Source organism: Ochotona curzoniae, unplaced genomic scaffold (assembly GCF_017591425.1).
Source record: "Ochotona curzoniae isolate NIBS_2020 unplaced genomic scaffold, NIBS_Ocur_1.0 contig_43, whole genome shotgun sequence".
Classification (NCBI taxonomy): domain Eukaryota; kingdom Metazoa; phylum Chordata; class Mammalia; order Lagomorpha; family Ochotonidae; genus Ochotona; species Ochotona curzoniae.
Genome location: NW_024466218.1, coordinates 27,601,402 through 27,625,785, shown reverse-complemented (window position 1 = coordinate 27,625,785; position 24,384 = coordinate 27,601,402). Strand labels below are relative to the sequence as shown.

The 24,384-nt window shown below is 49.1% G+C and overlaps 1 protein-coding gene across 15 annotated transcripts in view; it reads right to left on the bottom strand.

Annotated features, from left to right (window-relative positions):
- Positions 1–23,851, bottom strand: part of ZNF532 (zinc finger protein 532) — a 110,436-nt gene extending 86,585 nt beyond the window's left edge. For 7 of the 15 annotated variants that reach the window (XM_040985054.1, XM_040985057.1, XM_040985059.1 and 4 more), the window contains exons 1-2: positions 21,523–21,632; positions 20,916–21,025 (exon numbers count right to left, since the gene is read on the bottom strand). The gene's annotated coding sequence lies outside the window, so the exon portion shown is untranslated. Of the gene's footprint in view, positions 1–20,915; positions 21,026–21,112; positions 21,207–21,522; positions 21,633–22,018; positions 22,184–22,316; positions 22,413–23,511 lie in introns of those variants that run through there. The other 8 variants (XM_040985052.1, XM_040985060.1, XM_040985056.1 and 5 more) reach the window with 7 other exon arrangements.
- Positions 23,852–24,384: the final 533 nt, after the last annotated feature.

Sequence of the window (24,384 nt, the reverse complement as noted above, 5' to 3'; positions counted from 1 at the left end):
TTATCCAAGTAAGTGGCAGCAGCAAAGAATTCCTGGTTCAAAAGCAAAACCCACCACTTTGGGATTTTACAGTGCCTTTCAGCAGTATCTCCACAATCATCATCTAGAGCAGAGGATACATTTCCTAATTTAGATTTAGAAATGACGTCTGGTTAGAAAGGAGAGCATGCAGGAAATTTTTCTGTCATTTGAATAAGCTGTCTCCATTTCTGCCCACAAGTCATACGTGTGCAGAAGGAGGCTATGGTCTTCAAATGGAGCCAACCAGCGAAGCTATCTGCTGATTGTTCTCATCCCATTCTGCTGTTTTTAAAATTTAAGTACTAAAGATATTTACAAATATTTTTGAGGCACGTAGCATTAGAAAACACAGAGAAAACTAATAGGCATTTTTATACAAGAGTGCTTCAGAGACCCAGCGCGATGGCTTAGTGGCTAAATCCTCAACTTTAAGGGCTGACATCCCATATGGGTGCCGGTTCTAATCCCAGCAACTCCATTTCCCATCCAGCTCCCTGCTTGTGGCCTCAGAAAGCAGTCAAGGATGGCCCAAAGCCTTGGGACCCTGCACCCATGTGGGAGACCCAGAAGAAGCTCCTGGCTCCTGGCTCCTGGCTCCTGGTTCCAGATAGGCTCAGCTCTGGCCATTGCAATCACTTGGGCAGTGAACCAGCAGATGGAAGATCTTTTCCTCTGCCTCTCCTCCTCTCTGTAAATCGTTCTTTCCAATAAAAATAAATACATCTTTAAAAAGGAAAAAAAAAAAGTAGGAGTGCTTCAAAAAAAACGCGTGGAGGCAACCTGCAGCTCCAACACTCCATATGAGTGCTAGTTGTTCTGCTTCTAATCTAGCTCCCTGCTGTGCCAGGGAAAGCAGAAAATGGCCCAAGTGCATGGCTTCCTGCACGCATGTGAGAGACTTAAACACTTTCAGGATTCTGACTTAAGTCTGTTCAAGCCCTGACTGCTGTAGCCACCTAGGAAATGAACCACTGGGCAGATCAATCAATTGTTGGCTCAGTCTACTCACTTCCCTTTCTCTCTCTATCTCCTAGCTATATTCTGTTTTGCAAATAAATAAAAGAATTTCCCAAAAATTGGGCCCAGCGACGTGGCCTAGTGGCTAAAGTCCTCGCCTTGAACACGCCGGGATCCCATATGGGCGCTAGTTCCAATGCTGGCAGCTCCACTTCCCACCCAGCTCCCTGCTTGTAGCCTGGGAAAGCAGTTGAGGACGGCCCAATGCTTTGGGATCCTGTACCCGAGTGGGAGACCTGGAGGAAGTTCCTGGCTCCTGGCTTCGGGTCGGCACAGCACCTGCCATTGTGGTCACTTGGGGAATGAATCATCGGACGAAAGATTTTCCTCTCTATCTCTTCTCCTCTTAGTATATCTGACTTTGTAATAAAAATAAAAATAAATCTTTAAAAGAAATAAATAAAAAAATAAAAATATTTCCAAAAAATTAATGAAAAATGGAATTAAATGTTTATTTCAGTGAAAATTTTTTAAATTCATGTTTAGACAGGTCTTGAAAGTTATTGTATAAAATATATATGAGAAAAAATTGGGCAGAGATCTCAATCTTATTAGCAACAAAATCAACTTAGCTATCATATCTAATTTTTGTTTTCCTCCATTTCAAAGACAGAGAGATAGAGCCCTTCCATCCGCTGGTTCACTATCCAAATCCCTACAACAGCTGGTGCCGGACCAGGCCCTGGACAGAAAGTAGGAACTCCATCTGGGTCTCCCAAGTGAATGGCAGGGACCACCTACCTGCTCCCTCCCAGGATGCACATCAGAGGAGAACAGTGTTTGGGGAGTGGAGCAGTCAGGACTCAAATCAGGGAGTCAGGCAGGAGATGCAGGTATCCCCCACAACAACTCCAGCCAGTGTGCCTAATGCCCACCCTTGAACTTATCTTATGCTTCTATGTTTCCTGCGAGCCTCCTGAAGCTCCTCGTCCTCTCGAGTTCACGCTTCCACCAAGGCTTGCCCACTGGCTTGCTTCCCTCAACAGAGCTCCTTCTTTGGAACGTGCACCACCCACAGTTTTGCAGCGCTGTTCTTGCTGCAAGGCCTGCAGTGAGCGGGGCGAGGCCGAGGCCAGCTTCTGATCACCAGAGACGCTTAGCAGCAACGTCACCAGCACTTTGATTGCCACAAGCCAGCCGACAGGGAGGTGACAACCATCCAACAGGCAGATGGGAGATGCTGCCCCACATCACCCTACAACGCAATTCCTGCCCAGATGTCAACAGCACTGGACCTGGCGAGCCCTGCCAATTGCTGTGCATCCTTCCACCAACACTCAATTCTACTAAAACCAGGCCAGACCTGCTTCTTAGGCCATCCTCATTAACATCTTCTCCTTGGAGGCAGAAGGTAGCCATCACAGCCTAACTCTCCTATAAGGCAAGTACCAATGGGCTTGGGTTCCTTGAGCAGTCTTTACAAGTTCCAGAACAATTCCCTGGCTATCCACAGGACAGTTCTCACACACCAAACACCATGCTACCACACAGTACTTCCACCCAGCAAATACAATCAAGAGCTTAGCCCTAAAGTTATCACTCAACAGCAGGCAGCAAACACATTTAAAAGTGCTCCCTAGAGTAGACAAAAAAAAACAGAACAAAACACAGAGAAAAGAAACTCACTGTTTTGCTAATCACTGTGTGCTATAAAGAGAATAAAGTCCTCTGAGTATCCCTCCCTCATTTTTCATTAACTTCATCAACCAACAGCCAATGGCTTAGAATGCTTACCCAGGAGCACACCTCCCATTACTATACTTTCCACCAAAACAAGGGCTAGAAAGGAAACTTAAGCTAACAATCTGGAAAAGTATGCACTCAGGCACACACACATCTTTTTGTCTCAAGACTTCTCTCACCTTTTCAGGGCCGATAAGAACCTTCCTAATGGGGACCCAGGAGCAGGCATTTGGCCTGGCTGCCATGAGGTTAATTGGGATGCTTGCAGCCCACATCAGAATACCTGGATTCAAGTCTCAGCTCTGTCCCCGACTCCAGTTTCCTGCTATCATGCATCCTGGAAGGAACACAGAGATTTCAAGTGCCCTGGTCCCTGTTACCCACATGGCACACTTGGTCAGAGTTCTCATTCTCAGCTCCTGGTTTCAGCCTGGCCCAGCCTTGACCATTGTGATCATTGGGGAGTTGAACCAGTGGATGGGAGTTCTGTGTGTCTGTCTCTCTTTCTAATACAGAAAAGTAAATACTTTCAAAATAGAGATCCAGGACTGCAGTCCCCACTTATTTAGTGTTGGAGTGGAGCATTCAAGACAAAGGCCTCTTTGGGTCATACCTGAGGCTTAAGGAAGTATTTGGAAGCTGCTTTTAGGGAACCAGAGTGCACTCTAGAGGTGGAGTGTGAGAGAGGGTTTTCCGCCCATTTCTCTGACGGCCCTAAGTCCATGCCCTTCCTGCGTGTCTAGTGCCAGCACACACCTGCATCAACCCAGACAACACTAGAAATGAACCAGTGAATGTACCTCCAGGTAAGGAAGGGCAATAGTAAAAACTGCCTCTAGAGGGGCTCTGCTGGAAATTGCCTTCAAAAGGGTTATGCACTTGATCTCAGCTAAAAGTCCAGAGGCAATTAGGTATGGCTACAAGTTGCCCACAGTACATAATGTATTTGCACACACAAGCACACAGAAATGTAGACTAGGAAGGGAGTTTGGTATCGCTTGGTGTTTATGGACTTGCGTGGCTGTGTCACAAAGCAAGCAAGAAATACCTCCTGGATTTTAACAACGGAAAGATACTGGTTGGAATAGAAGCAATGGCTTTGAATGTCAAAGAGACCTGAGCCACAAATTAGCTGGAGAAATGACAACCCAGCAACCACAGTACAGTGCAGCTGGTAAGCACTCAGGATTCACAAGATGAACTGGGGCGAGCCCTGGTTTTTCTCTTTTAAAGGTACACCACTCCATGTGACTTAATTGCTTGAGGATGCAGATCAGAGCAACCTCACCTCATCACTGTGAGGATTAAACAAAACAATCTAGACAGAACCTTACTGAAATACCCAGATATGCTATAGCTTTATTCAGTGTCAGTTATTACATCAAAAAAAAGCCCATTGGCAGCATTCTGGCACAGAACAAGGTCTCAAAAAAATAAAGCGGCAGTGGCAAGACATTCCACCAGAACTCTCCCCAGCTACCTGGAATAAGAGCAGAGCATCCTGCAGGCAGGCGCGTTGGCAGGCAAGCAGCCAAGCGAGGTCTCTACAGAAGCAGAGAGGCCACAGCAAGACTCTCCCCAGTGACCTGAAACTAGAACACTGTGTAACCAAAGATGTTGCAGCTCAACCTAAAACTCCAACTGAAATCAACAACACCCCAATGCCTACGGAGGAACAAAAATTTTTTGTAAATTCTATAACCTACATCAAAACCACTAAAATACCTAATTATTATTTCATCAAGTGTTACACTGTTAACAATGGCCAGATAAGACAGACTTGTGTTTTGCCAGATCAGACCCAAACACACACACACTCCCAACACTGCTGCCTATGAGAAGCTCAAGGTACATTATGTTCCCAAGAGAGACCCTAACAACATGGGAGACTAATTCCATTAGTCCTTTGGCCAAACTGTCTCAACTCAGCATTGCTACTGCTGTTTATGGAACAACACTACAAGCTTAATATAATGGTTCTGAGATTTTGAGTAAAGGGACACAAGAAAATTGATTCACTTTCAAAAGAATGCCTATACCCAAGCAATTGTACTGAAGAATGGCACAATGACACGCCTTTGGAGTCAAAAACACCAGGATGCAAATACCAGCTGCAACTTGTCTTGGTCTGTGAGTTCACCTTTCTGAGTCTTGAGTTTCTTGGGAGTTCAATAGTATGATAGCAGCTGGCACTATGGCGTAGAGAGTAGAGCTGCTGCCTGCAATGCCGACATCACATATGAACAGCAGTTCAAGCCCCAGCTGCTCTACTTTTTTTTTTTTTAAGATTTATATGTTGTTGTTTTTTTATTGGAAACTCGAATATACAGAAAGGAGGAAAAAGAGAAAGATCTTCTGTCCAATGATTCACTACCTAAAGGCTGAAATGGCTGGAGCTAAGCCAATCCGAAGCCAGGAGCCCAGAGCCTCTTCTGTGTCTCCCACATGGGCACAAGGTCCCAACTCTTTGGGCCATCCTCGACTGCCTTCCCAGGCCACAAGCAGGGAGTTGGATGGGAAGGAAGCAGGGCCCCCGGGGTTAAACTGGCACCCACATAGGATCCCGGCACACGCAAGGCGAGGATTTTGGCCATTAGGCTACCGTGCCAGGCCCAGCTGCTCTACTTCTAATCCAGATCCTTATTAATGTGTCTTGGAAAGCAAAGCAGCAGAGGATGGGCCAAGTCCTTGGGCCCCTGCACTCACATGAGATACCTAGACGAAACTCCTAGCTGTTAGATTCTGCCTAGCCTCACCCTGCCCATTGTGGCAATCTGTAATGTGCACTAGTAGATGCAAGGTCTCTCTTTCTGTAACTCTACCTTTCAAAGAAATGAACAAATCTTTTTCTTTTTTTTTTTTAAGATTCATTTATTTTCATTTGAAAGACAAATTTACAGAGAAGAGAGAGAACAGTCTTCAATCCACTGGTTCACTCAAATGGCAAAAGCCAGGGCAGAGCTGATCTGAAGCCAGGAGCCAGAAGCCTCTCTGGGTGCAGGTTTCCCAACAGTTGGGTCATCCTCCACTGCTTTCCCAGGCCATAAGTAGAGAACTGGATCAGGTGGAGCTGCCAGGGCACATACCAGTAGTCCATATGGGATGTCAGTGTTTTAGGTAGAGAATTAGCCTGCTGAGCCATTGCACCAGCCCAATAAAGAAACAAATTAAAAAACAAAAAACAGGGCCCGGCACAGTGGTCTAGTGGCTAAAGTCCTCACCTTGAACACACCAGGATTCCAAATGGGCGCCAGTTCTAATCCCAGCAGCCCTATTTTCCATCAAGCTCTCTGCTTGTGGCCTGGGAAAGTCGAGGATGGCCCAAAGCCGTGTGACCCTGCACCCGCTTGGGAGACCTGGAGGAAGTTCCTGGCTTCTGGCTCCGGATCGGCTCAGCTCCAGCCGTTTCAGCCTTTAGGTATTGAATCATCAGACAGAAGATCTTCCTCTCTGTATATCTGACTTTGTAAAAAAAATAAATAAATCCTTAAAAAAAAAAAAAAACAGGAGGATAACACAACAAACCATTTTCAGGGTTGCTGTGAAGCTGAGCTACTCAGAAATCAAGTGAACTGCAAAGAAATCACTCCTTAGCTGCACTTCCCAAAGATGACCAAGTGCTACCTTCAGCTAACCTTCCTTACAATGCCTCTTTGCCACCATTTTTAAGCAAAGACCATTCGTGCAGGCAGAGAACTGACCTCAGGCCCTTGGCCCACATTTCCGTTTTCTCTTCCTGCCAAGCCCAGAGCCCTCTGGATCCTATCTCCCTTTCTGGCCAATTTATTTACCAATTCCAACAGGCTGCATTGGCTTTAATAGCCTCTGCTCAAATTCAATCCTTTCCTCTTTTGTTCTTCCCAATCTTGCTCCTGAAATCCAAGTGAGCATGTGTAAGAGAACAGTTTTCAAGATTAAAGCCACTGGGGCTATCGTGGTGCAGTGTGCTAAGCTAAGCCCCCTCCTGTGATGCCTGCATCCCATATGAGTGCTGGTTTGGGTTTCACGGATGCACTTATGATCCAGCTTCCTGCTAATACACCTGAGAAGACAGTAGACGCTGGCCAAGTGTTTGGGCCCCAGTCATCCACATGGGTGGCTCAGATAAAGCTCTTGGTTCCGGGTTCTGCCTGACACAGCCAAGCCCACTGTGGTGATTTAGGGAGTGAATCAAGAGAAATCTGTCTGTCCTTTGTATCTATGGCTTTCAAATAAATATATCTTGAACAAAATTAACAACACAAACTCAACTCACAAGTGGATAAACTATTTTCTGATAACGCATTACAGTAACAGAGCAAAGCAATGCTACAAACTGCAAGCTCAGAACTGTGTAGTAACATGAAAATTCCGAGCCTGGGCCTGGCACAGTAACCTAATGGCTAAAGTCCTCACCTCACATGTGTCAGGATCCCGTATAGGCTCCGGTTCACGTCCTAGTAGCTTCACTTCCCTTCCAGACCCCTGCTTGTGACCTAGGAAAGTAGGAGAGGATGGCCGAAAGCCTTGGAACCCTGCACCTGTGTGTGAAGCCCAGAAGCTCCTAGTTCCTGGCTTCAGATAAGCTCAGCTCCAGAACCAGCAGATGAAAGATCTGTCTCTCCTTCTCTCTGTGAATCTGACTTTCCAATTAAAACAAACAAAAAATCTTTAACAACAAAATGAACTCGAGCTCCTAGCTACCAGGCAACCAGACTAAAGGTGGAATGAACTAAAGCTGGCCAACGCCATTGTCATTTATGAACAGAGCATGTTTCATATAAAAAGGAAGCCCCCCATTGTCTTTTTTTTTTTTTTTGCCTCCAGCTTGTTCAACTTAATAAATACATGTAGCTCATTCATTGTTCATTGGCTTCACTCATCCACCTATCAGGTTTTGTTTTGTTTTGTTTTGTTTTGGTTCATTATCTGAACCAAAGCAGCCACCAGGTTTGGCTCTTACAATGACAGTGCAAAGTAACACATTTAAAATGCCAAATGCCTTGGCTAGACGCAAAGAATGGCTAATGCTATGGTTCCTACTGTGGCAGTCCCTCCAAGAAGAAAATCTTCACTGGAAATCCCTATTACCTTCTGGAGTTCAGAGAACCCTGTCACCCAAGCCACAGACCAGGACCTGTTAGATCCCTAGTCTGGTGACCCGGAAGTGGAGCTAAGCAACAGAGGTGATGCACTGAGCATCTCAGGCGAGGGCATGGAAGCAGGTGGGGCAGCATATCAGGGCCCATGTGTACAACAAATCCTACCAAGGTCATGGCACAAAGAAACAAACAAGGACATCCACAGCCCTGGAAAGAATGCTGAGTTAGCAGTACAGGACAATAAGGGAGTTCCTGGTGTCGAGTCCTCCGGGCTGCTACCCCTGTGCTTTACAAGTTCCTCTTTTACTACGAAACCCTTTTTTTGTTTTTGGGAGGCATAGAGAAAGAGAGAGCGCACCCCCATCCAATGGCTCACTCCTCAAATTCCTACAACAGCCAAGGCTGGAAATGGGACCCAGGTCTCCCACAAGGCTGCAGGAATCCAAGTAGGTGAGGCTTTAACTTGGCCTCCAGGGTATCAGCAGGAAACTGTAGGCAAGAGAGCCAGGTATGAACACCCGCATCTCACTCACTAAGCTCACCTGCTCCCCTGCAGCACAGCTTCACTGGCTCTGCCTTGACTGTGTGTTCTTTATGCCACAGGAGTCTTGCCTTCAAGCTACAGCTTTTCATGATCCACACACCTCAGCCGCCCTGGCGAGCAGATATCCTCCTCAGTCATCATTCCACACAAAGGACACTGGGTAAGGCTGCGTCTGATTCACTGATCAGCTAATGCTGCTCTGGCTTCTGATACACCATCCTCCCTCGTTCCCCTTTCACTGCACAGTCATTCATGGGGCCCCTCCCATCAGCACCACACGGATCATTGAGATCATCTGATTCCTGCCCTGTACTTTCACATCCTCACGTTTTACATCTGAGTGGCTCCTCACTCCTGCACTGTGACCGTTCATGTTTACAGGTTTGCCTGCCTGCGATTCGACTGCTGACTTACCCTGACACTTGGCATGTCCTGGGAAAGGCTTCCTGCTGCATTCAAAACTCGTCCTTAATTCCAATAAACTCCCACAATTCAACTTCCTTCCTCGAGGGCTGGCCCCATGGCTATGTGCCATTCCTTCAAACCCACTCCCTGACAACTTGTGACTCCACAGCAAACTCCTCCCAAGCCAAGCACAGAGGGCTCTGTGTGCCACAGGGAGCTGAGAGTCGGTGGATGATAAATCACATCCAATGTGCCACATTGCCCAGCACTCTTGGGGTTAAATAAGCTCTAAAACTCAACTAAATGGGCAAAAGTTTGACACAGCAAGATACCTCTGGGGATGCCCATATCCCACATCAGGGTGCTTGGGGTCAAGCCTAGACACCACTGCCAAGGGCAGCTTCCTGTTTTTTAATGTGCACTCTGGGAGACAATAGGTGATGGTTCAAAGTGCTTGGGCACCTGTCACCCACATGGGACTCTGGGATTGAGGTCAGGCGCCTAGCTGCTGCAGACATTAGGGTGAGGAAACCAGCAGATGGAAGATCTAAATAAAACCAGCAGATGGAAACTAAATAAAAAGGAAAAAAGCAGGAGAAGGAGCGAGAGGAAGAGAGAAGAGAGGTTTATCTATGGGACTGGCTTTCTTGCCTCTAACTGGGAAAGCTAAACCAGCTCACAAAAGTTTTCTTGCTATCGATGATTTAATCAAAAGATCTAAAAGAGGCAGACCTCGCTGAAGTCATCTCCCATCTCTCGTGGTTCAAGTACATAGGATACAACTCCCTCCTACAACTCACTGTATGGCCAGGCCAGGCCCAGGCTAGCCTGCACAGGACAGCCTCCAAGGCAGCCAGCGGGGCTGCCTTCACCATGTGCTGCAGAAGCAGTGGTGGAATGACCACCTCCTAGCGTTACTTAGGAGCAGGCACCTGAATTCCTCATGAAGGAGCAGAAGTCAGGGGACAGAACCAGTGGTGAGGTCTCAGTTTGGGGACCCCATCTCACTGGAACTGAATCCCTAAACCAGACACAGAACACCAACTGTTGTGCTGATCTAAGAACTAACAGTCATTTTTCTTTAAGACTTATTTGTTTTCATTTTTATTGGAACGTCAGATTTACAGAAAGGAGAGACAGAGAGGAAGATCCTCCATTCTGCATCTGCACTCCCCAAGTGGCTGCAACTGCCAGAGCTGAGCCATTGATCCAAAGCCAGGAGCTTCTTCTAGGTCTTCCACGCGGGTGCAGGCTCCCAAAGTTTTGGGCCATCCTCTACTGCTTTCCTAGGCCATAAGCAATGAGCTGGAAGGGAAATGGAGCAGCCAGAGTATGAACCAGTGCCCATATGGGATCCCAGTGCATGCAAGGCAAGGACTTTAGCCACTAGACTACTGTGTCAGGCCTAGGACTAACCATCTGAACGCCAAGGCGCTGTAACAGGGCTCCGGCCACACATCTCCTGGATCTAACCTACTGTTAAAGTTACTGACTGGGGCAAGTGCGCAGTAGAGCACTAAGATGCTGCTTGGGATCCCTGAACCCCATGGCCAAGCACCACGGTTTGACTCCCAGCTTGGCCCTGCTTTCCGGATTCCTGCTGATGCACACCCTGAGATGCAGAAGCTGATGGGCCCAGAGGCTGAGCCCCTGCCACTCACCTTCCTCCCCAACCCACCCACACGACAGTCTCAGATGGACTTCTGTGCTCCTGGCTTCAGTCTGGCCAGCCCCGGCCACTGCGGAACATCTGAGAAGTAAATAAGCAGATGCAAGATCTCTGTCTCTTTCTGTCTCTTTCTCTCTCTTACTGCCTTTCACATATTTTTTTTAATTGTTTTTTGATACAATTTAGTCAGCAGTGGGCTCTCACCTCCATTCTGTTCTCCAGGTTCATAATGTGTGTCCAAATAATTTTCCATTGTAGACTATATGCATGTAAGGGTGAAGGAAATCAAGACAGCAGAGCTCCAGGCCCAGCGCAGTAGCCTAGTTGTTAAAGTCGTCGCCTTGAATGCGCCAGAATCCTATATGGGCGCCTGTTCTAATCCTGGCAGCTCCACTTCCCATCCAGCTCCCTGCTTGTGGCCAGGGAAAACAGTCGAGGATGGCCCAAAGCCTTGGGACCCTGCACGCGTGTGGGAGACCTGGCAGAGCTCCTGGCTCCGGATCAGCACAGACCAGCTGTTCTGGTCACTTGGGGAATAAATAATTGGACAGAAGATCTTCCTTTCTGCTTCTCCTCCTCTCTGTATATCTGACTTTGTAATAAAAATAAATCTTACAAAAAAAAAGACAGCAGAGCTCAAGTAGAAGTAACACAATAGGGACATACTAAGGACCCCATCACAACTACAGGAGCTGGAAATTAGTATTCATGCCAGAAACAGACAACCGTGCAAGAAAGATCTGTTCTGATCCTTGTGTACTTGCTGCTAGCAACACAGGCCAAGGCAGGGGGCAAGCCCCTGTGCAGCCAGGCAGCTCTGAAAGGAGAAGAGCAGCAGGTCCAGGATCCCAGCCAGATCCAGAGCCCCTTGCTACTCAAAGACCAGTCCAGATGCCAGCAGTGTCAACATCACACAGAAGCCAGAGTTGCAAAATTTTCACGATTCCTGGGTGGCCTATATGAACTACATTGTGAAAGCCACTATCTGCTCAACAAGGGCGACTGGGCCAGGACAGCAGCAGCAAGGAGCAGCTTTCATACGGGACAGCAGGCAGGAGCAGTGGCATGGGGAAGATCCTCTGAGCCACCAGACCTGCGTCACCTCACCACCTCTAATCTTCGGTGGGCTCTTGATTACACCATGTGGGGACATTCACACACACAGTTCTCTCCTCCTTCTGAGTGCCTAGATCCCAAGTTCTGGACATGAATTAGAAACATTTGGAACACAGCCCAGCCCAGGAGAGGGCGAGTCTCACGCCATTTTTACATTCTGTATTTCAAAGAAAAGAGAGATGCAGTGACATCAATAAATACGAACACTCAGGCACTGGAAGATGTCATTGCTAAATCTGTTTAGCAATCCAGCCAACATTCCAGAGCTACACTGTGCAACAGGAACATAATGAAAGCCATGAGGCCTGAAATACTCTAATAGTCACATTTCAAAAAGAGAGGAACAAACATTGGGAAGAAAAGTAAATTTTAACAAAAAAGCTGCATTTGACCAAAATTTATCAATCCAACATGTAACTAGCTTAAAAACTAAGAAAATTTACATTCTTTTATCATCTTCCAAACCTAGTATTTATCTTCTACTTATAACTCACCTCAATTAGAACTAGCTTGATTTCAAGTGGTCAGTGAGCATTCAGTTTGTAGCTGACGGCCACCCTACCAACAACAAGCCCAGTGCCACCAGCAAGGGACAGCACACAGGTCTTTGCTAACAGTTCAGTCTGTTTGGGTTTGAATCAGAGGTTGGTGAACCCTTTTTCTGCCAAGGACTATTTGGATATGCTATTTATAACATCATTCACAGCCCATATAAATCATCAACTTAAAAATTAGCCTGCTATGGACTTAGTGAATTTTGGGTTCCACCTGCAAGCCAGACCAGCTGATTTTGAAAGCGTTATACAGCCTGTGGGACAGACTGCCCACCTGTTTAAACTTAGAGTAAATGTAACTGCACTAACACAGAGACAACCTAAGGCTACTGCCACTCACTCACTGGGATGAATTTTTCCAGAAGCAAAAAGCTAAAGCATGAGACTAGACTACAAAATTCAGACAAGATTTTCTAACCACACATGAAAAGGAACAGCCAAGAAGTCCTGTCTACATTTCACCCACATCTACCCAGACACAGGGCACCTATACACGCAGTCCTAACAAGTGGATAGAAGACACGTATATTTAATGCATCTTCAAGGTTAAAAAATACATATCTACGTAAAAATGAGGTAAGGCAAGACAAGAGACACAATACTCTCCCAGACAAAATACAGAATTCTGGGGCTAAAGCATTTGAAACAACCCACAAGCATGCTTTGCAATTTAAACAACTTGCTCGAGATCCTACAGCAAATCAGGTGGTAGAACGAACACAGGCTGCCGTCTATCACTGGGGGGTAGGCAAACGGGCTTATATCAGCGACAGCCTGGCAAGAAAACACAAAAATCTCCATGACCTTACCACCCAGCCTGACCTACCTTGCTGAGCAGTCAGTTCTCAAAGCACCTCTCCTGTTCTTACATTAAATCAGCAACCCCGCTAAGGATCATCACTTTGCCTTTTCAGTTTCCCTGTCATTTGATGATTATAAAACATAAATGGATCATACACCATCAACACACTTGGAAGCTGGAGAGAAGGAAGTGATGAAAGCAGTGTGGGTCTAGGAGCCCACAATGCTGGGTTCTTGTTCCAAGCCTGACAGCCAGGCACCAGTTTGGACTCATTGAAGAAAACGGAGAAAGGATGCCACCATGCATAGCAAGCTTAGCTGCCGTCTGTGGTAGAGGCATCCCACAGGGGCAATGATCGAGTCCTGGCTTTTCCGCTTCTGATTTAGCTCCCTCTGATGATCTGAAAAGCAGTAGGGGATGGCTCAAGCCCATGTCCTCAGGCCCCTGCACCCCTGCGAGAGACCTGGAAGAAGCTGCTGTAACTACTTGGGAAGTGAACCAGTGAATGGAAGACCTCTCCCTCTCTCTTTCTCTGCCTTTACCTCTGTGTAACTCCACCTTTCAAATAAAAAAATAAGTAAACCAAGAAAGAAAAGAAAGAAAATGAAGACAGCTATAAACTCGCAGCATTTCCAGCTATGTGATTCTTTGAAACAGAATGAACCCAGGAAGCTTTTCAACAATCCAACTCTCTAGTCAGGTTCCTGATTCATTCTTCATAGTCAAAAATTATCAAACCAAAACCCATTACTGGTCCCAAAAATCTGCCTTTGGAAGGAGGAGTTGGTGTCCCAGAAAGAGAAAGCAGATGTTCAGAAAGCAACTAATGGCTCCAACACCCTGATTGTTATCTTTCTTTCAAAATGCCTGGAAGTTCTAATTACCTCAAGTTGCAATAACTACTGGAAAGCCAGAGACAAAAGTCTGCATTTTCACAGCCTTGAGGCCATGAGCTAGGCAGGACCCAGCAAGGAGCATGGGAGACAGAACAAAGAGTCCTGGTCTGCAAAGCTCTCATTTCAGATCACACAGAATGTGCTCTCCCCACTTGTTCTGAAGCAGCCGGAATGTAGAACTTCCTGCCTGCCACCAATTCCAAGAATTCTAAAGTGTGTTTATTTACTGTCAGACTTTTCTCAGCACCACTTTCAATTCAGTTTTCTTCTTCTTTTCTTTTTTTTAAATACTTTTTTTTTTTAGAAAGGCGGAGAGACAGAGAGGAATATCTTCTGTCTGATGATTCACTCCCCAAGCAGCTGCAACGGCTGGAGCTAAGCCAATCCAAAGCCAGGAGCTCAGAGCCTCTTCCGGTCTCCCACATGGGTGCAGGGTCCCAAGACTTTGGGCCGACATTGACTGCTTTCCCAGGCCACAAGCAAGGAGCTGGATGGGAAGCAGGGCCACCAGGATTAGAAGCGGTGCCCATACTGGAGGGAACCTGTCTAAGATTCTTCTTTTTTTAATGATCTTTTTACTTATTATTAGGAAATCAGATTTACACAGAGAAGGAGATAGAGAGAAAGATCTTCCAACCACTGGTTCACTCCCCAGGTGGTCGCAATGGCCAGAGCTGGGCTGATCCAAAGCCATGAGACAGGAGCTTCCTCCAGGTCTCCCATGTGGCACAGGGTCCCAAGGCTTTGGGCCATCCTTGACTGCTTTCCCAGACCACAAGCAGCAAAGTGGATGGGAAGTGTAGCAGCCAGAATACAAACCAGTGCCATAAAAAACCTGGGGCAGGCAAGGCAAGGACTTCAGTCACTAGGGTAATGTGCCAGGCCCGTGCCTAAGGTTCTGAAATATATTATTCCCAGCATCATCACGCTAGATTCTCTTTTGTCTCTCTCTTAAAGGCAAGAAAACCTGACTAAATATTTCAGATTCCTCCATTACAATCTCAACTGGCAGTCATCAACTCTTACCTTCTGTATATTGATTTGAAAGGCACAGAGCCCGAGAGCAGATGGAAACAGAGCGCTCCAATCTACTACTGAGTCATTATCCAAATGTCACACAGACAAGTCTGAGGCAGGCTGAGGCCTAGAACTCCATCCTGGTCTCCCACGGAGGTGGCAGGGGCCCAAGCATTCAGGCTATCATCTACTGCCTTCCCAGGCACATTACTAAGAAGCTGAATCAGAAATAAGGCAGCTGGGACTTGATATGGGGTGCAGGCATGGCAAGAGGTGGCTTAACTTGCTGTGTCACAACCCCATCACTTGCCACTTGTAACCTGAATGCTATCACTGTCTTCCTGGTTTGGCATCTACCGTGTCCTGTCTGAGGCTCTGCCTCCTGACCTCCACACACCAGGCACCTTCCTGATCAGCTCTTCTCCACCCTTTTCCTCACGGGGACAGGGAGCATGGCTGAGAGGCTATGGCCAGGGCTAGGGTCTCTGTTTCCAGACTGGTACTATGGGAGCAACAATGTACAGACAGCTCATCTCACTATTTCAACATTATAAAAGTAGCAAAAGTGAAGGGTCACCACACCCTGCAGTGACCAGCTACTGGGGCCACTTTCTACCTTTCTGGAAATGTTCCGAAGAAGGCAAAATACTTGAGTTCCTCAACCACTCCTCCATCTTCCATTTATAGTTTTAACCACATGTGATAGGGTCTTGGGGGCCCCCCCAACCTCCAAACTTTTTACACTTTGTTCTATGATCTCTGTTCTATGTGAATAAATTCTAATGCAGACATTAGTCACAACATCTTTGCAATGAATGTCAACTCTTGCCTATTGGAAGAAACAGCACAGGACTGACATCGGCCTGGGCCTGGCCTGTCCTGCTGTTGCCATCTCCTAAGGCTCCCACAGCCCAGCGGCGGCCAGCTCACTCTGTCCACCAACTCCAGCAACTCACAAGCCTCTGTCATCTCCTCCACGCTTCTTGGGCTCTCCCAGGCCCAAAGGGTCACTCCTGGGCCCGTTGACATCCCCATCCCAGCTTCTGCAGGCTTCCTCCCTCTCCTCCAATCTCCTTCCCTGCTCTACTGCCAAGCCCAGCACAATGCCTGGTGCTGAGCCAACATTCAGCAAGTGTCTGTCAAATGGCTAAAATGATCACCTAATGGACACTGCTTCCCACTTCCTGTGCTCTCCTCCCTCTACCCACCATGACCTTTCAACTCTTATAAATTCTTCTAGCCTAAAGGCCAGCATTGTAGCACATCAGGCTAATCCTCTCTACCTTCACACACTGGCATCCCATATGGTGCCACTTCATATCCTGGCTGCTCCGTTTCCCATCCAGCTCCCTGCTTACAGCCCAAGAAACCAATGGAGGAAGGTCCAAGTCCTTGGGACCCTGCATTTGCATGGGAGAGCCAGAAGTTCCCATCCTGGCTTGAGATCAGCTTAGCTCTGGCCATTGTGGCCATGTGGGGAATGAACGAGCAGATAGATTTACTCTCCATATAGCTCTCCTCCTTTTTGTCAATTTGTCTTTCAAATTAAAAGAAATAAATCTAAAATTTTTAAAAAAAAAAAACTGCTCCAAAATCTCTCTTCTTCATTGCTTTGATAATACACATTTTAATTTCCTTAAAAATACAAAAGGTGAAAATATCCTATTAATACACCAATATTGCAATAGTCAGTGAATCAAATATAAGTAAAAAGTTGTTTACACACCACCAAGGTTCCAACCAAAATCTTAGGCATCACAGTTCAAAAGCTTCAATTCCATTTTTGGGCAGTGTTGAATGGAACCTGAGGACAAATGCAAAATTTACACTGCCATGTGTTTCTGAAGACTCAAAATAACTGCTGCGGGGACCAAGGGATGGTGGGCCACTTGGCAGCTTTCTGTTTCCACTTTGGGCTAATTCCGATTAGTTCAGGGTTATAAAGCATGTCATCCCATTAGGGAGCGGTCCATTATCACCACCATCTCGTGCGTCTTCAGACCATGTTCACGGCCATCTCTGTCATTGCAAGTCTCAACTGCAGCTGTCAAGGCTGGATTTTTCCTGTGAGTTATGCTGAGCTCAATTTATTTTCACTCAAACCTCTAATTCTTACATGGGGAATCACAGGATCCAGCCAGTTCAAAACTAAGTACTTACTGAAATGAAAGCTTCCGTTCACGTGCAAACCCGTACAAACGCTTACTGCAGCTTCATCTACGATCACCAAAAACTGTAAACCCTGACATCCCTCAGGCAGCACATGGATAAACAAACAACAAGCAATAGGAACTACTACTCTGCAACGGAAAACACCAGACCACCAGATGCGGGGCCAGCTCTGTGGCAGGGGGGTTAAGCCACCAGTACCAGCATGTCTTACCAGTACAGACTCCAGTCCTGGCTACTCCGCTGGGACCCACGTTCATATAAATGTATGGTGAGAGGCAATGGATGGGATCTTGTGGACTTGATCCATGCCACCCACATGGGATGGGAACTCCAAGCAACTGGCTGCTTCTGCTTGGCCTAGCCCTAACTGCTGCAGTCATCTGCAGTGAACCAGAGGACAGGAGATTCTCTCTCCCCCTCGCTCTAAATTTCAAGTACATGGGAAAAAATAAACAAATTTTTACTTAATTATTTAAAAAATGAGTCAAGCTTGGATATATCACATAATATGGAGAATGCTCAGATGTACTTTGTAAGTAAAAGAGGCTGTTCATGTGACCACTTGGGAAAGGATCAAGCCAGAGGGGCAGAGAACAGTTTGTTGAGTGGAACTCCGGCTCCCAGGGGAAGGGTGGGAAGGAGAGTCGCACCTCCAAGCAACAGGGAGGAAAATTTGTGGCAAGACAGAACTAATCGATATTGACTGGCTGCCACATCCATGACTCTGAATATGAAAATGCCAAAAATTGGAGCTGACCTTCAGCTCAAGTTGCCATTTGGGGCGCCCACATCCCATACCACTGGGATTGAAACAACTTGTTTGGTCCAACTTGTTAAGTGTCTCAGTTACTCCACTTCAGATCCAGCTTCCTACTAATCACTTCCTGGGCTCACAGGGCAGTTTGGCCAGACTTCTGGGCTCCTGGCTTCAGCCTTGTTCAGCTCTGGTTGTTGCTGCCATTTGGAAAATGAACTAACAAAGGAAGCTTGCTTGCTTGCTCGTTTCCAAATAAAACAGAAATTTTAAACAACAACCAAAAAAAAAAAAATCAAAGAACTGCAAAGTAAATTTTACTATACATAAATAAAAGTTCTTTAACCATTACTTGGCTTGAGGTCATCTGTAAAATATAATCAATGCCAAGGTGTGGAGTTCTGCAAACATTCACCCGTTCACTGTGGGCGTTGCTGCTCCCAGCTTGCCAGGACCAAGATCAGCAGGAGGAGGAGGAGGAGTGGCAGAGGTGTCCAGGCAATGAAGAAGCAGCAGCACCAAATGTGTTCCAGTACTTCCTGCTTTTGGTGTCAGGATGACCTCTGTTGCACCTGCAGTTGTACGGGGGCTGGGGGACAGGAGATTCAGAATCAGCTGAGTCCAGAGGGTCTCCCACAGCTCAGGGCTGTGGTTTAGGCAGGAACCAAGAGGGTGGGTCCCACTCAAAGGTAACAGAGTTGGCTACCTCCTTCCTAGAGCTTCCTGAAAAACAAGCTGAGGTGGGTGGAAGCAGGGTTTGAGAGCAGAAGAGTGAGAATGAGAGATCCTCATTTCTAAGCTCAGTTTTAAGAACCCCAGGTCCAAAGTTCTCTAACACGGAAAGAATGACCTTACAGACAAATGGCAGAAACAAGCAAGGGTTCAACACCCAGTTAACGCTTTCTTTCCAGTAAACTCTCCGGAGCCAAAGCCACACATTCCTGCTCCAGTGGATGGCTGCAGGCCGTCCTGTCCTGGGGGACTGAGACTGCTATAGGCCATCCAGTCTGGGAAGACAGAGACTGCCACAGGCAATCCCAACCAGGCGCCAGGCTCCTGCTCGGGGTGCAGCTGCCAGCGCAGCAGAAAGGCAACAGCAAAAGCACAGGCTCCCACCCAGTGTGGGTACCACCCTGTTCCCTCTGGCTCTCCCAGGAAAGAACATGCCCTGGCTTATTTTCCCCACTCCCCCAACACATTCCCAAAGCCAGCCAACCTCCCAGGAGACCTGGGCCTGCCCCATTGTTAGACCTCAGCATGAGATCAGCACCTGAGACAAACCTTGGTCCAAGATGACCTCATGCTTTGCTGCCTGGAGAACCAGCTAGCCAGCTTTTCGGCAGCATTTGCAGCTGGAAAGACTGGCCCGGATGCAAAACAACTGCTATTTTCAGAAGTCTTCTGGGGGTGGGGAGTGGGGGAAGGGGAGTAACAAAGCCAAAAGCCACCAGGAGAGTAAACCAGAACATTCCAGGGCAGGCAATGCCTAAAAAAAGGTGGGTTTTTTTGTTTTTTTACTTTTGTTTTTTTTTTTATTAACAGAAGTCTCAAGACAGTCACTAGCTGTCAAAGTTAAATAAAAACCACAGAGGCTCCCAAAGACAGAAACGAAGGACTAAATGACCATGCGGCTTACTGCATTAAGCTAATGAAGGCTTATCACGCTGGCCATCTGAGTTTTAGTTGGCATCAAAAAAGCAGCAGCAGCAGCCGCCCATCATGCAACATGGATTCGGATCTGCTTCGTAAGCATCTCTCTAGCCCCAGGCTCACGCAGTACCTTGGGCATCCCAAAAACTGAGGTAGAACTGAAAACCAATTTCAGCACACTACTTTTCTGTCCCATCATATAAGCTTTGCCCTGGTCTATCCGCCTGAGGTCACATTTAGCTCTATTAAAGGCTGTTGAAGTGTTCCAAGCTAACCAGGCCCTTTTGCCGGTTTTATCACAGTGGGTGATGTTCTGCAGCCAGATAGAAAAAACATTTGAACAATGAAACCCTTTGCATAGTTCACACCCTTCCTCGAGGGTACCAGGCACACCCACCCCACACCCACCCCAGCACACCACCCAGCCACCCAATCTAAAATCCATTTCAGAAAAGGCTCAGAGAGGAGCAAAATACCCTCTTTCAAGAAGCGGGGAAGGGGAGTGACTCTCCACCGAGTTTCCTATGGGCTCCTCTCACTGTACTTTGTACCAGCAGAAAGGCACAACTGGTCAGTCTGTTGTTGAGATCACACTGGATGGATTCTGGAGCTACTGGTTTCCTGTTTGGGGAAGTTGCAGTTCTTTTTCACCAGGAACCCCAAGGCAAAATGTCTTGAGTTCCCCTGGTAAGCTCTCTCGCAGCAGCCTTTGTTCTTCACTTTGCTACTCTCCTGACTGCTGGCTTCCCCACCCCCTCTTCTCAAAGCTCCAATTCTGGAAGGTGCCTTAAAAAAAAAAAGCCAGCTCAGATCGGACGGTGATCTCCCCCCTCTGCCATCTGGGACAGAGAAGCTTTGGGCTAACAGGCACCTTTTTCATGCGCGAAGGCATGCAGGAAGCCAGACGGCCCCGGTTCCCTCCTGTGCTGCGTTAGCATTCCACACCGAAAATGTATGCCACAAAGAATCCAATGGCCAACTCACCATCCACGGCCCCCCGAAATCAATAAAAGACATTCCACCACGGGATTCGGACTGGAAAATACCTTCCAAGGTGTGTCCGCAGAGCCAAGGGAAAGCAAGGTGGTACAGGAACAAAAGGAGAGTCTACCTTCAGGCTCCTCAAGTCCTACCCAGGCAGCCAGGCGGCCTCGATCTGGTGGAGCCCCTCGCCAGCCCCACCATCCTAGGGAAACGCCGCATGTGTCCCGATGCAGTCTTAGGCAAAACAGCAAGCACACTCTCCACCAGGCCCTGACGCCTACCCTTCTCCCAGCTTGCTGCTTTCCAGGGCCCACTCTCCCAAACGCCCAGGCACATACGACTGAACGAGGGCATTCAGGTTTTTGTCTCCCATTAGCAATGCCACCACAAAGTCATTCTAATCCCATTAAACCTGGAGAAAATTCAGCATTATTTCTTCTCCACTCTGAGCCCCACTTTATCTCCAGGGTACCAATCCACTGTCAGCCCGCTTCTGAATGGATCTGCAAATAAATATTTACAAATTCATGCTCAAAACAATGCATCTCACCTTTTGAACCTTGACCCTTTGGAAAGACTGTGGACCACTGTTCAGTTACTGTCGCACGGTTGCATTCTCTGCAAATAGGAAAGGGTTAAAAGCAGCCCCAGCCAACAGGCCTACAAGGAAAAAAAAAAAGACAGCATGTATGGCTCACAGCATCACTGGAATGCATTTATGCTCATTTTCTAGAACAATACTGTTACCTTTTGGACTTCATAATAGTCAGAAGTAGCCCCAACACCCTTTAGTAGCTTCTAAAGAGAAAAAAAAAATACAAAACAGAACAGAGCCCATAGCCTGCAGAAGAAAGGCATGCAAAGCAGCATTCCCCAGCAACAAACAAACTACCATTACAACCCCATCAGTTCAGTTTGGTTTGGTTTTGCTAAAATCACAGACCACGAGAGCCTGCATAAGCCAAGTGTCCCCACCTTGGCAAGACACATTATTTCTTTTTCCTTTAATAAGGGTCATAAATCTCAGCTCCTTGTCCATCCCTTAAGCAAAAAGAAAAAAGGCAGGAAAAGCCCACGTAACCTCAGATCCTGCAAACCTGCCCCTTTTCCTCCACCTTCTCTAGCCAGACTCGTTCAGGGCTCCATTCGTCACGTACCAGTGCTGTGTGGTGCCTAAGTGTGCATTCACATACTGTGTTGGGATGGAACCTTCCTGCCAGCGCCTCTGCTTTTGGCTGCCATGAAGGGAGGAAGCTGCTATCCCACTGTAGGAGCTCAGTGACTGCATTGTGTTCAGGAGCTGATCTGCCTCAAACCAGTTTCAGCCGGTTCTGGTCACCCTACATAAAAAAGCTATGGCAACCCTCGCTGAGTTGCCAACAAGTCCCTGAAAATCATCAGCACAGGGGGGAGACCTGGCTGGGGGTGCTTTCCAGAGGCGGGGCGGGTCATCATGTGTCCTTCCCCTACCCTACCCCACACTACCCCACCCCAACCAGTAGCAGCAGCAGCAGCAGAAGCAGCACTAGTGCCCAGGGTGGCCCAGGCGCACCTCACCAGCACCCCAGCTCCCCTCAGGGCCCATCCCCCCGTCCCTGCAGTCCGGAGCCCACCGCACACACTGCTGCCCCCTCCTCGCCTTCCCCCACTTACCTCCCACAACCTGGCTCAGATCTGTGTGTACGTGTGTGTCAGTGTGTGTTCCCCGTGTTGGTGGCCGAGCCCCCAGGAAAGCACTGCGTGTGTCTCCTCACACACAGGATGCGTTGGCTGCGGGAGCCGGCCTGGCCTCTAGCAGAGTGGTGCTGGCTTGTTGACCGGGCTCCTCTCTGCATGTCACCCCCACCCCACCCAACCCCCTCCTCCCTTCCGTCCCTCGGCTCGCTCTCCCAGCCCTGTCACCACCACCAGCAGCCCCCCAGTCTCCTCCTCCTCCTCCTCCTCCTCCAACCTTCTCTTCTTTCAAGCACCTGGGGGTGGGGGGAGAGAAGCCCAAATCCCTTCTTCACCTCAGGGAAGGAAACTGGGGCCGCGGTGGGGGCCCAGGCCGCGGGGAAGAGGGAGCCCCAAGGCCTGCTCCACACAGCCCGGGGGCGGCACAGGCGGCGCTCACGTGGCCCCCTCTCCCGGCTGCCGGGGCCTAGCTAGGCCGGCTCGCCCTGGGCCCCCCAGGGCCGCTGGCGGGCGGCGCAGGCCCGCCGTCCCCAGGGCCAGGGTGGGGAACAGGCCGCTGCCGCGAGGCCAAGGGGCCTGAGCCTCACACGCGCCACACCCGGCCCCGCAGGGCCGGGCACTGGGGAGCCGGCGCCCCACGTCGCCCCCGACCCACACGTCTCCCCGCCGGCGCCCACCCGCGCCCCTCCCTCGCCGGCCGCCCCCGACCCCGGAGGCGCACACCCACCCCGTGCCCGGGGTTGGCCTTCGCAGCGGTCAAGCCCGGGCGTCTGGGCCGCAGCTCGGATGACCTTTGTTCAGCGCGGCGCCGCCGGCTGGGCTGCTGCTGCTGCTGCTGCTGCTGTCATCGGCGGCGGCGGCGGCGGCGGCTTCCATGTTACGGGCGTGTCATCTGCGTTCCCGCCGCCGGGGTCTGTGTGTGCGTGTGCCGTGGAGCGGCCTCGTCGTCGCCGCCGCAGCCGCCGCCCGGCTCCCCGGCCGCCGCCGCCGCCGCCGCTACCGCGGCCTCGCCGTGAGCCCGGCCCGGGCCCCACGCCTCCCCGGGCGCCGCGCTCTAGGCCGCGCGGCGGCGGCGGCGGCCGGCCCGCCACGCCGGGGCCTAGCGCTGGGGGTGCGGGCCCGGGCGGCGGCGGCGGCTCGGCCCGGGCGGCGAGCGAACAAAAGGGAGCGCGGGCGAGGGGGAGGGGGCGGCCGGTGGGGGAAGGGAAGACTCGGGGAAAGGCGGCGGGAAGCCCCGCGGCCGGCGGGCGCCGACGCCCGGTCGCTCCGAGCCCCTCCGAGTCCGGCGGCTGCCGAGAAGCGCCCCGCAGACCTGCCAAGTCTCGCCCATATGGGGCTGCTGGATTGCAGCTTCGCCCCGGAGAGCATAGCGGGCTGGTGGTGGCGAGGGGACGGAGGGAGGGCTTGCTGGGTTTCACACGACATGGCAGGCTCGCACCCAGTCCTTGCCATGGCCCCCAGCCGCAACTTACTCGAGTGGAAGGAAGCAAGGCCTCTCCCAAGATGGTTGCAAAAGACCGTGCGCCTCTAAGCCAGGATCTTGAAGCCAAGGTGGTGTTTTGTTGTCCTCGTAATGGTGGGAAACAAGTGAGAAGACAGCATGCTATCTTCAGCTAAATGAAATCTGAAATTCTCCCTGGAGGTGGACGAAGGGGGCACTCCTCAGGGTGGTTGGTGGTTTGGAGCCCTTTTCGCCTTAAACCGAGCCACAAAAGGATGGAAGACACCCCCTGGGGTGGAGAGAAAGCCCTGGTGTAAAAGACACACGTTGCCTTTCAGAGAAAAAGCCACTGGGGCCAGATTGAAACCTGGGATGTTCGGTTCGTGTAGGGTTGTTAGTTTTGGGGTTTTTGTTTTTTGGGGTTTTTTTTTAGGGGGGAATGATACTGAGTAAACAAGATGTAACAGCTGAATCTCTTAAGTTCTAGGGAGGAGACAATATTCAAATATAACAGGCACATATTGTACCTACAGCAGGTGGTCGTAGCCTTCAGAACGATGAAAATACAGGTTTAGACCGGCTAAAAGTGTGCAGGGGTAACCCGTCCTATGAGCAGGCAGGTCGGGACTGCCATTCCAGAGGAGGGCTGCTATTTTTCCAGCCCCCGCATCCTCCTTCCTGTATTGTTCACAGACTTGCAAGCCACTGGAAGGATTTTTAAAACCAGAGAGAAATACTCTCCCCACCACCACCACCATGTCAAGCTAATTGTGCTGGCTGGAAATAGGACAAAATGGAAGGACCTGGATAAAATGCCACCAGAACCTCTTTCAAAGTCTTGCCTCGGAACTGACTCTGAAGACACTCGTGTGACCGGGAAGACTCCGTGCTTTATTTTCAGTTA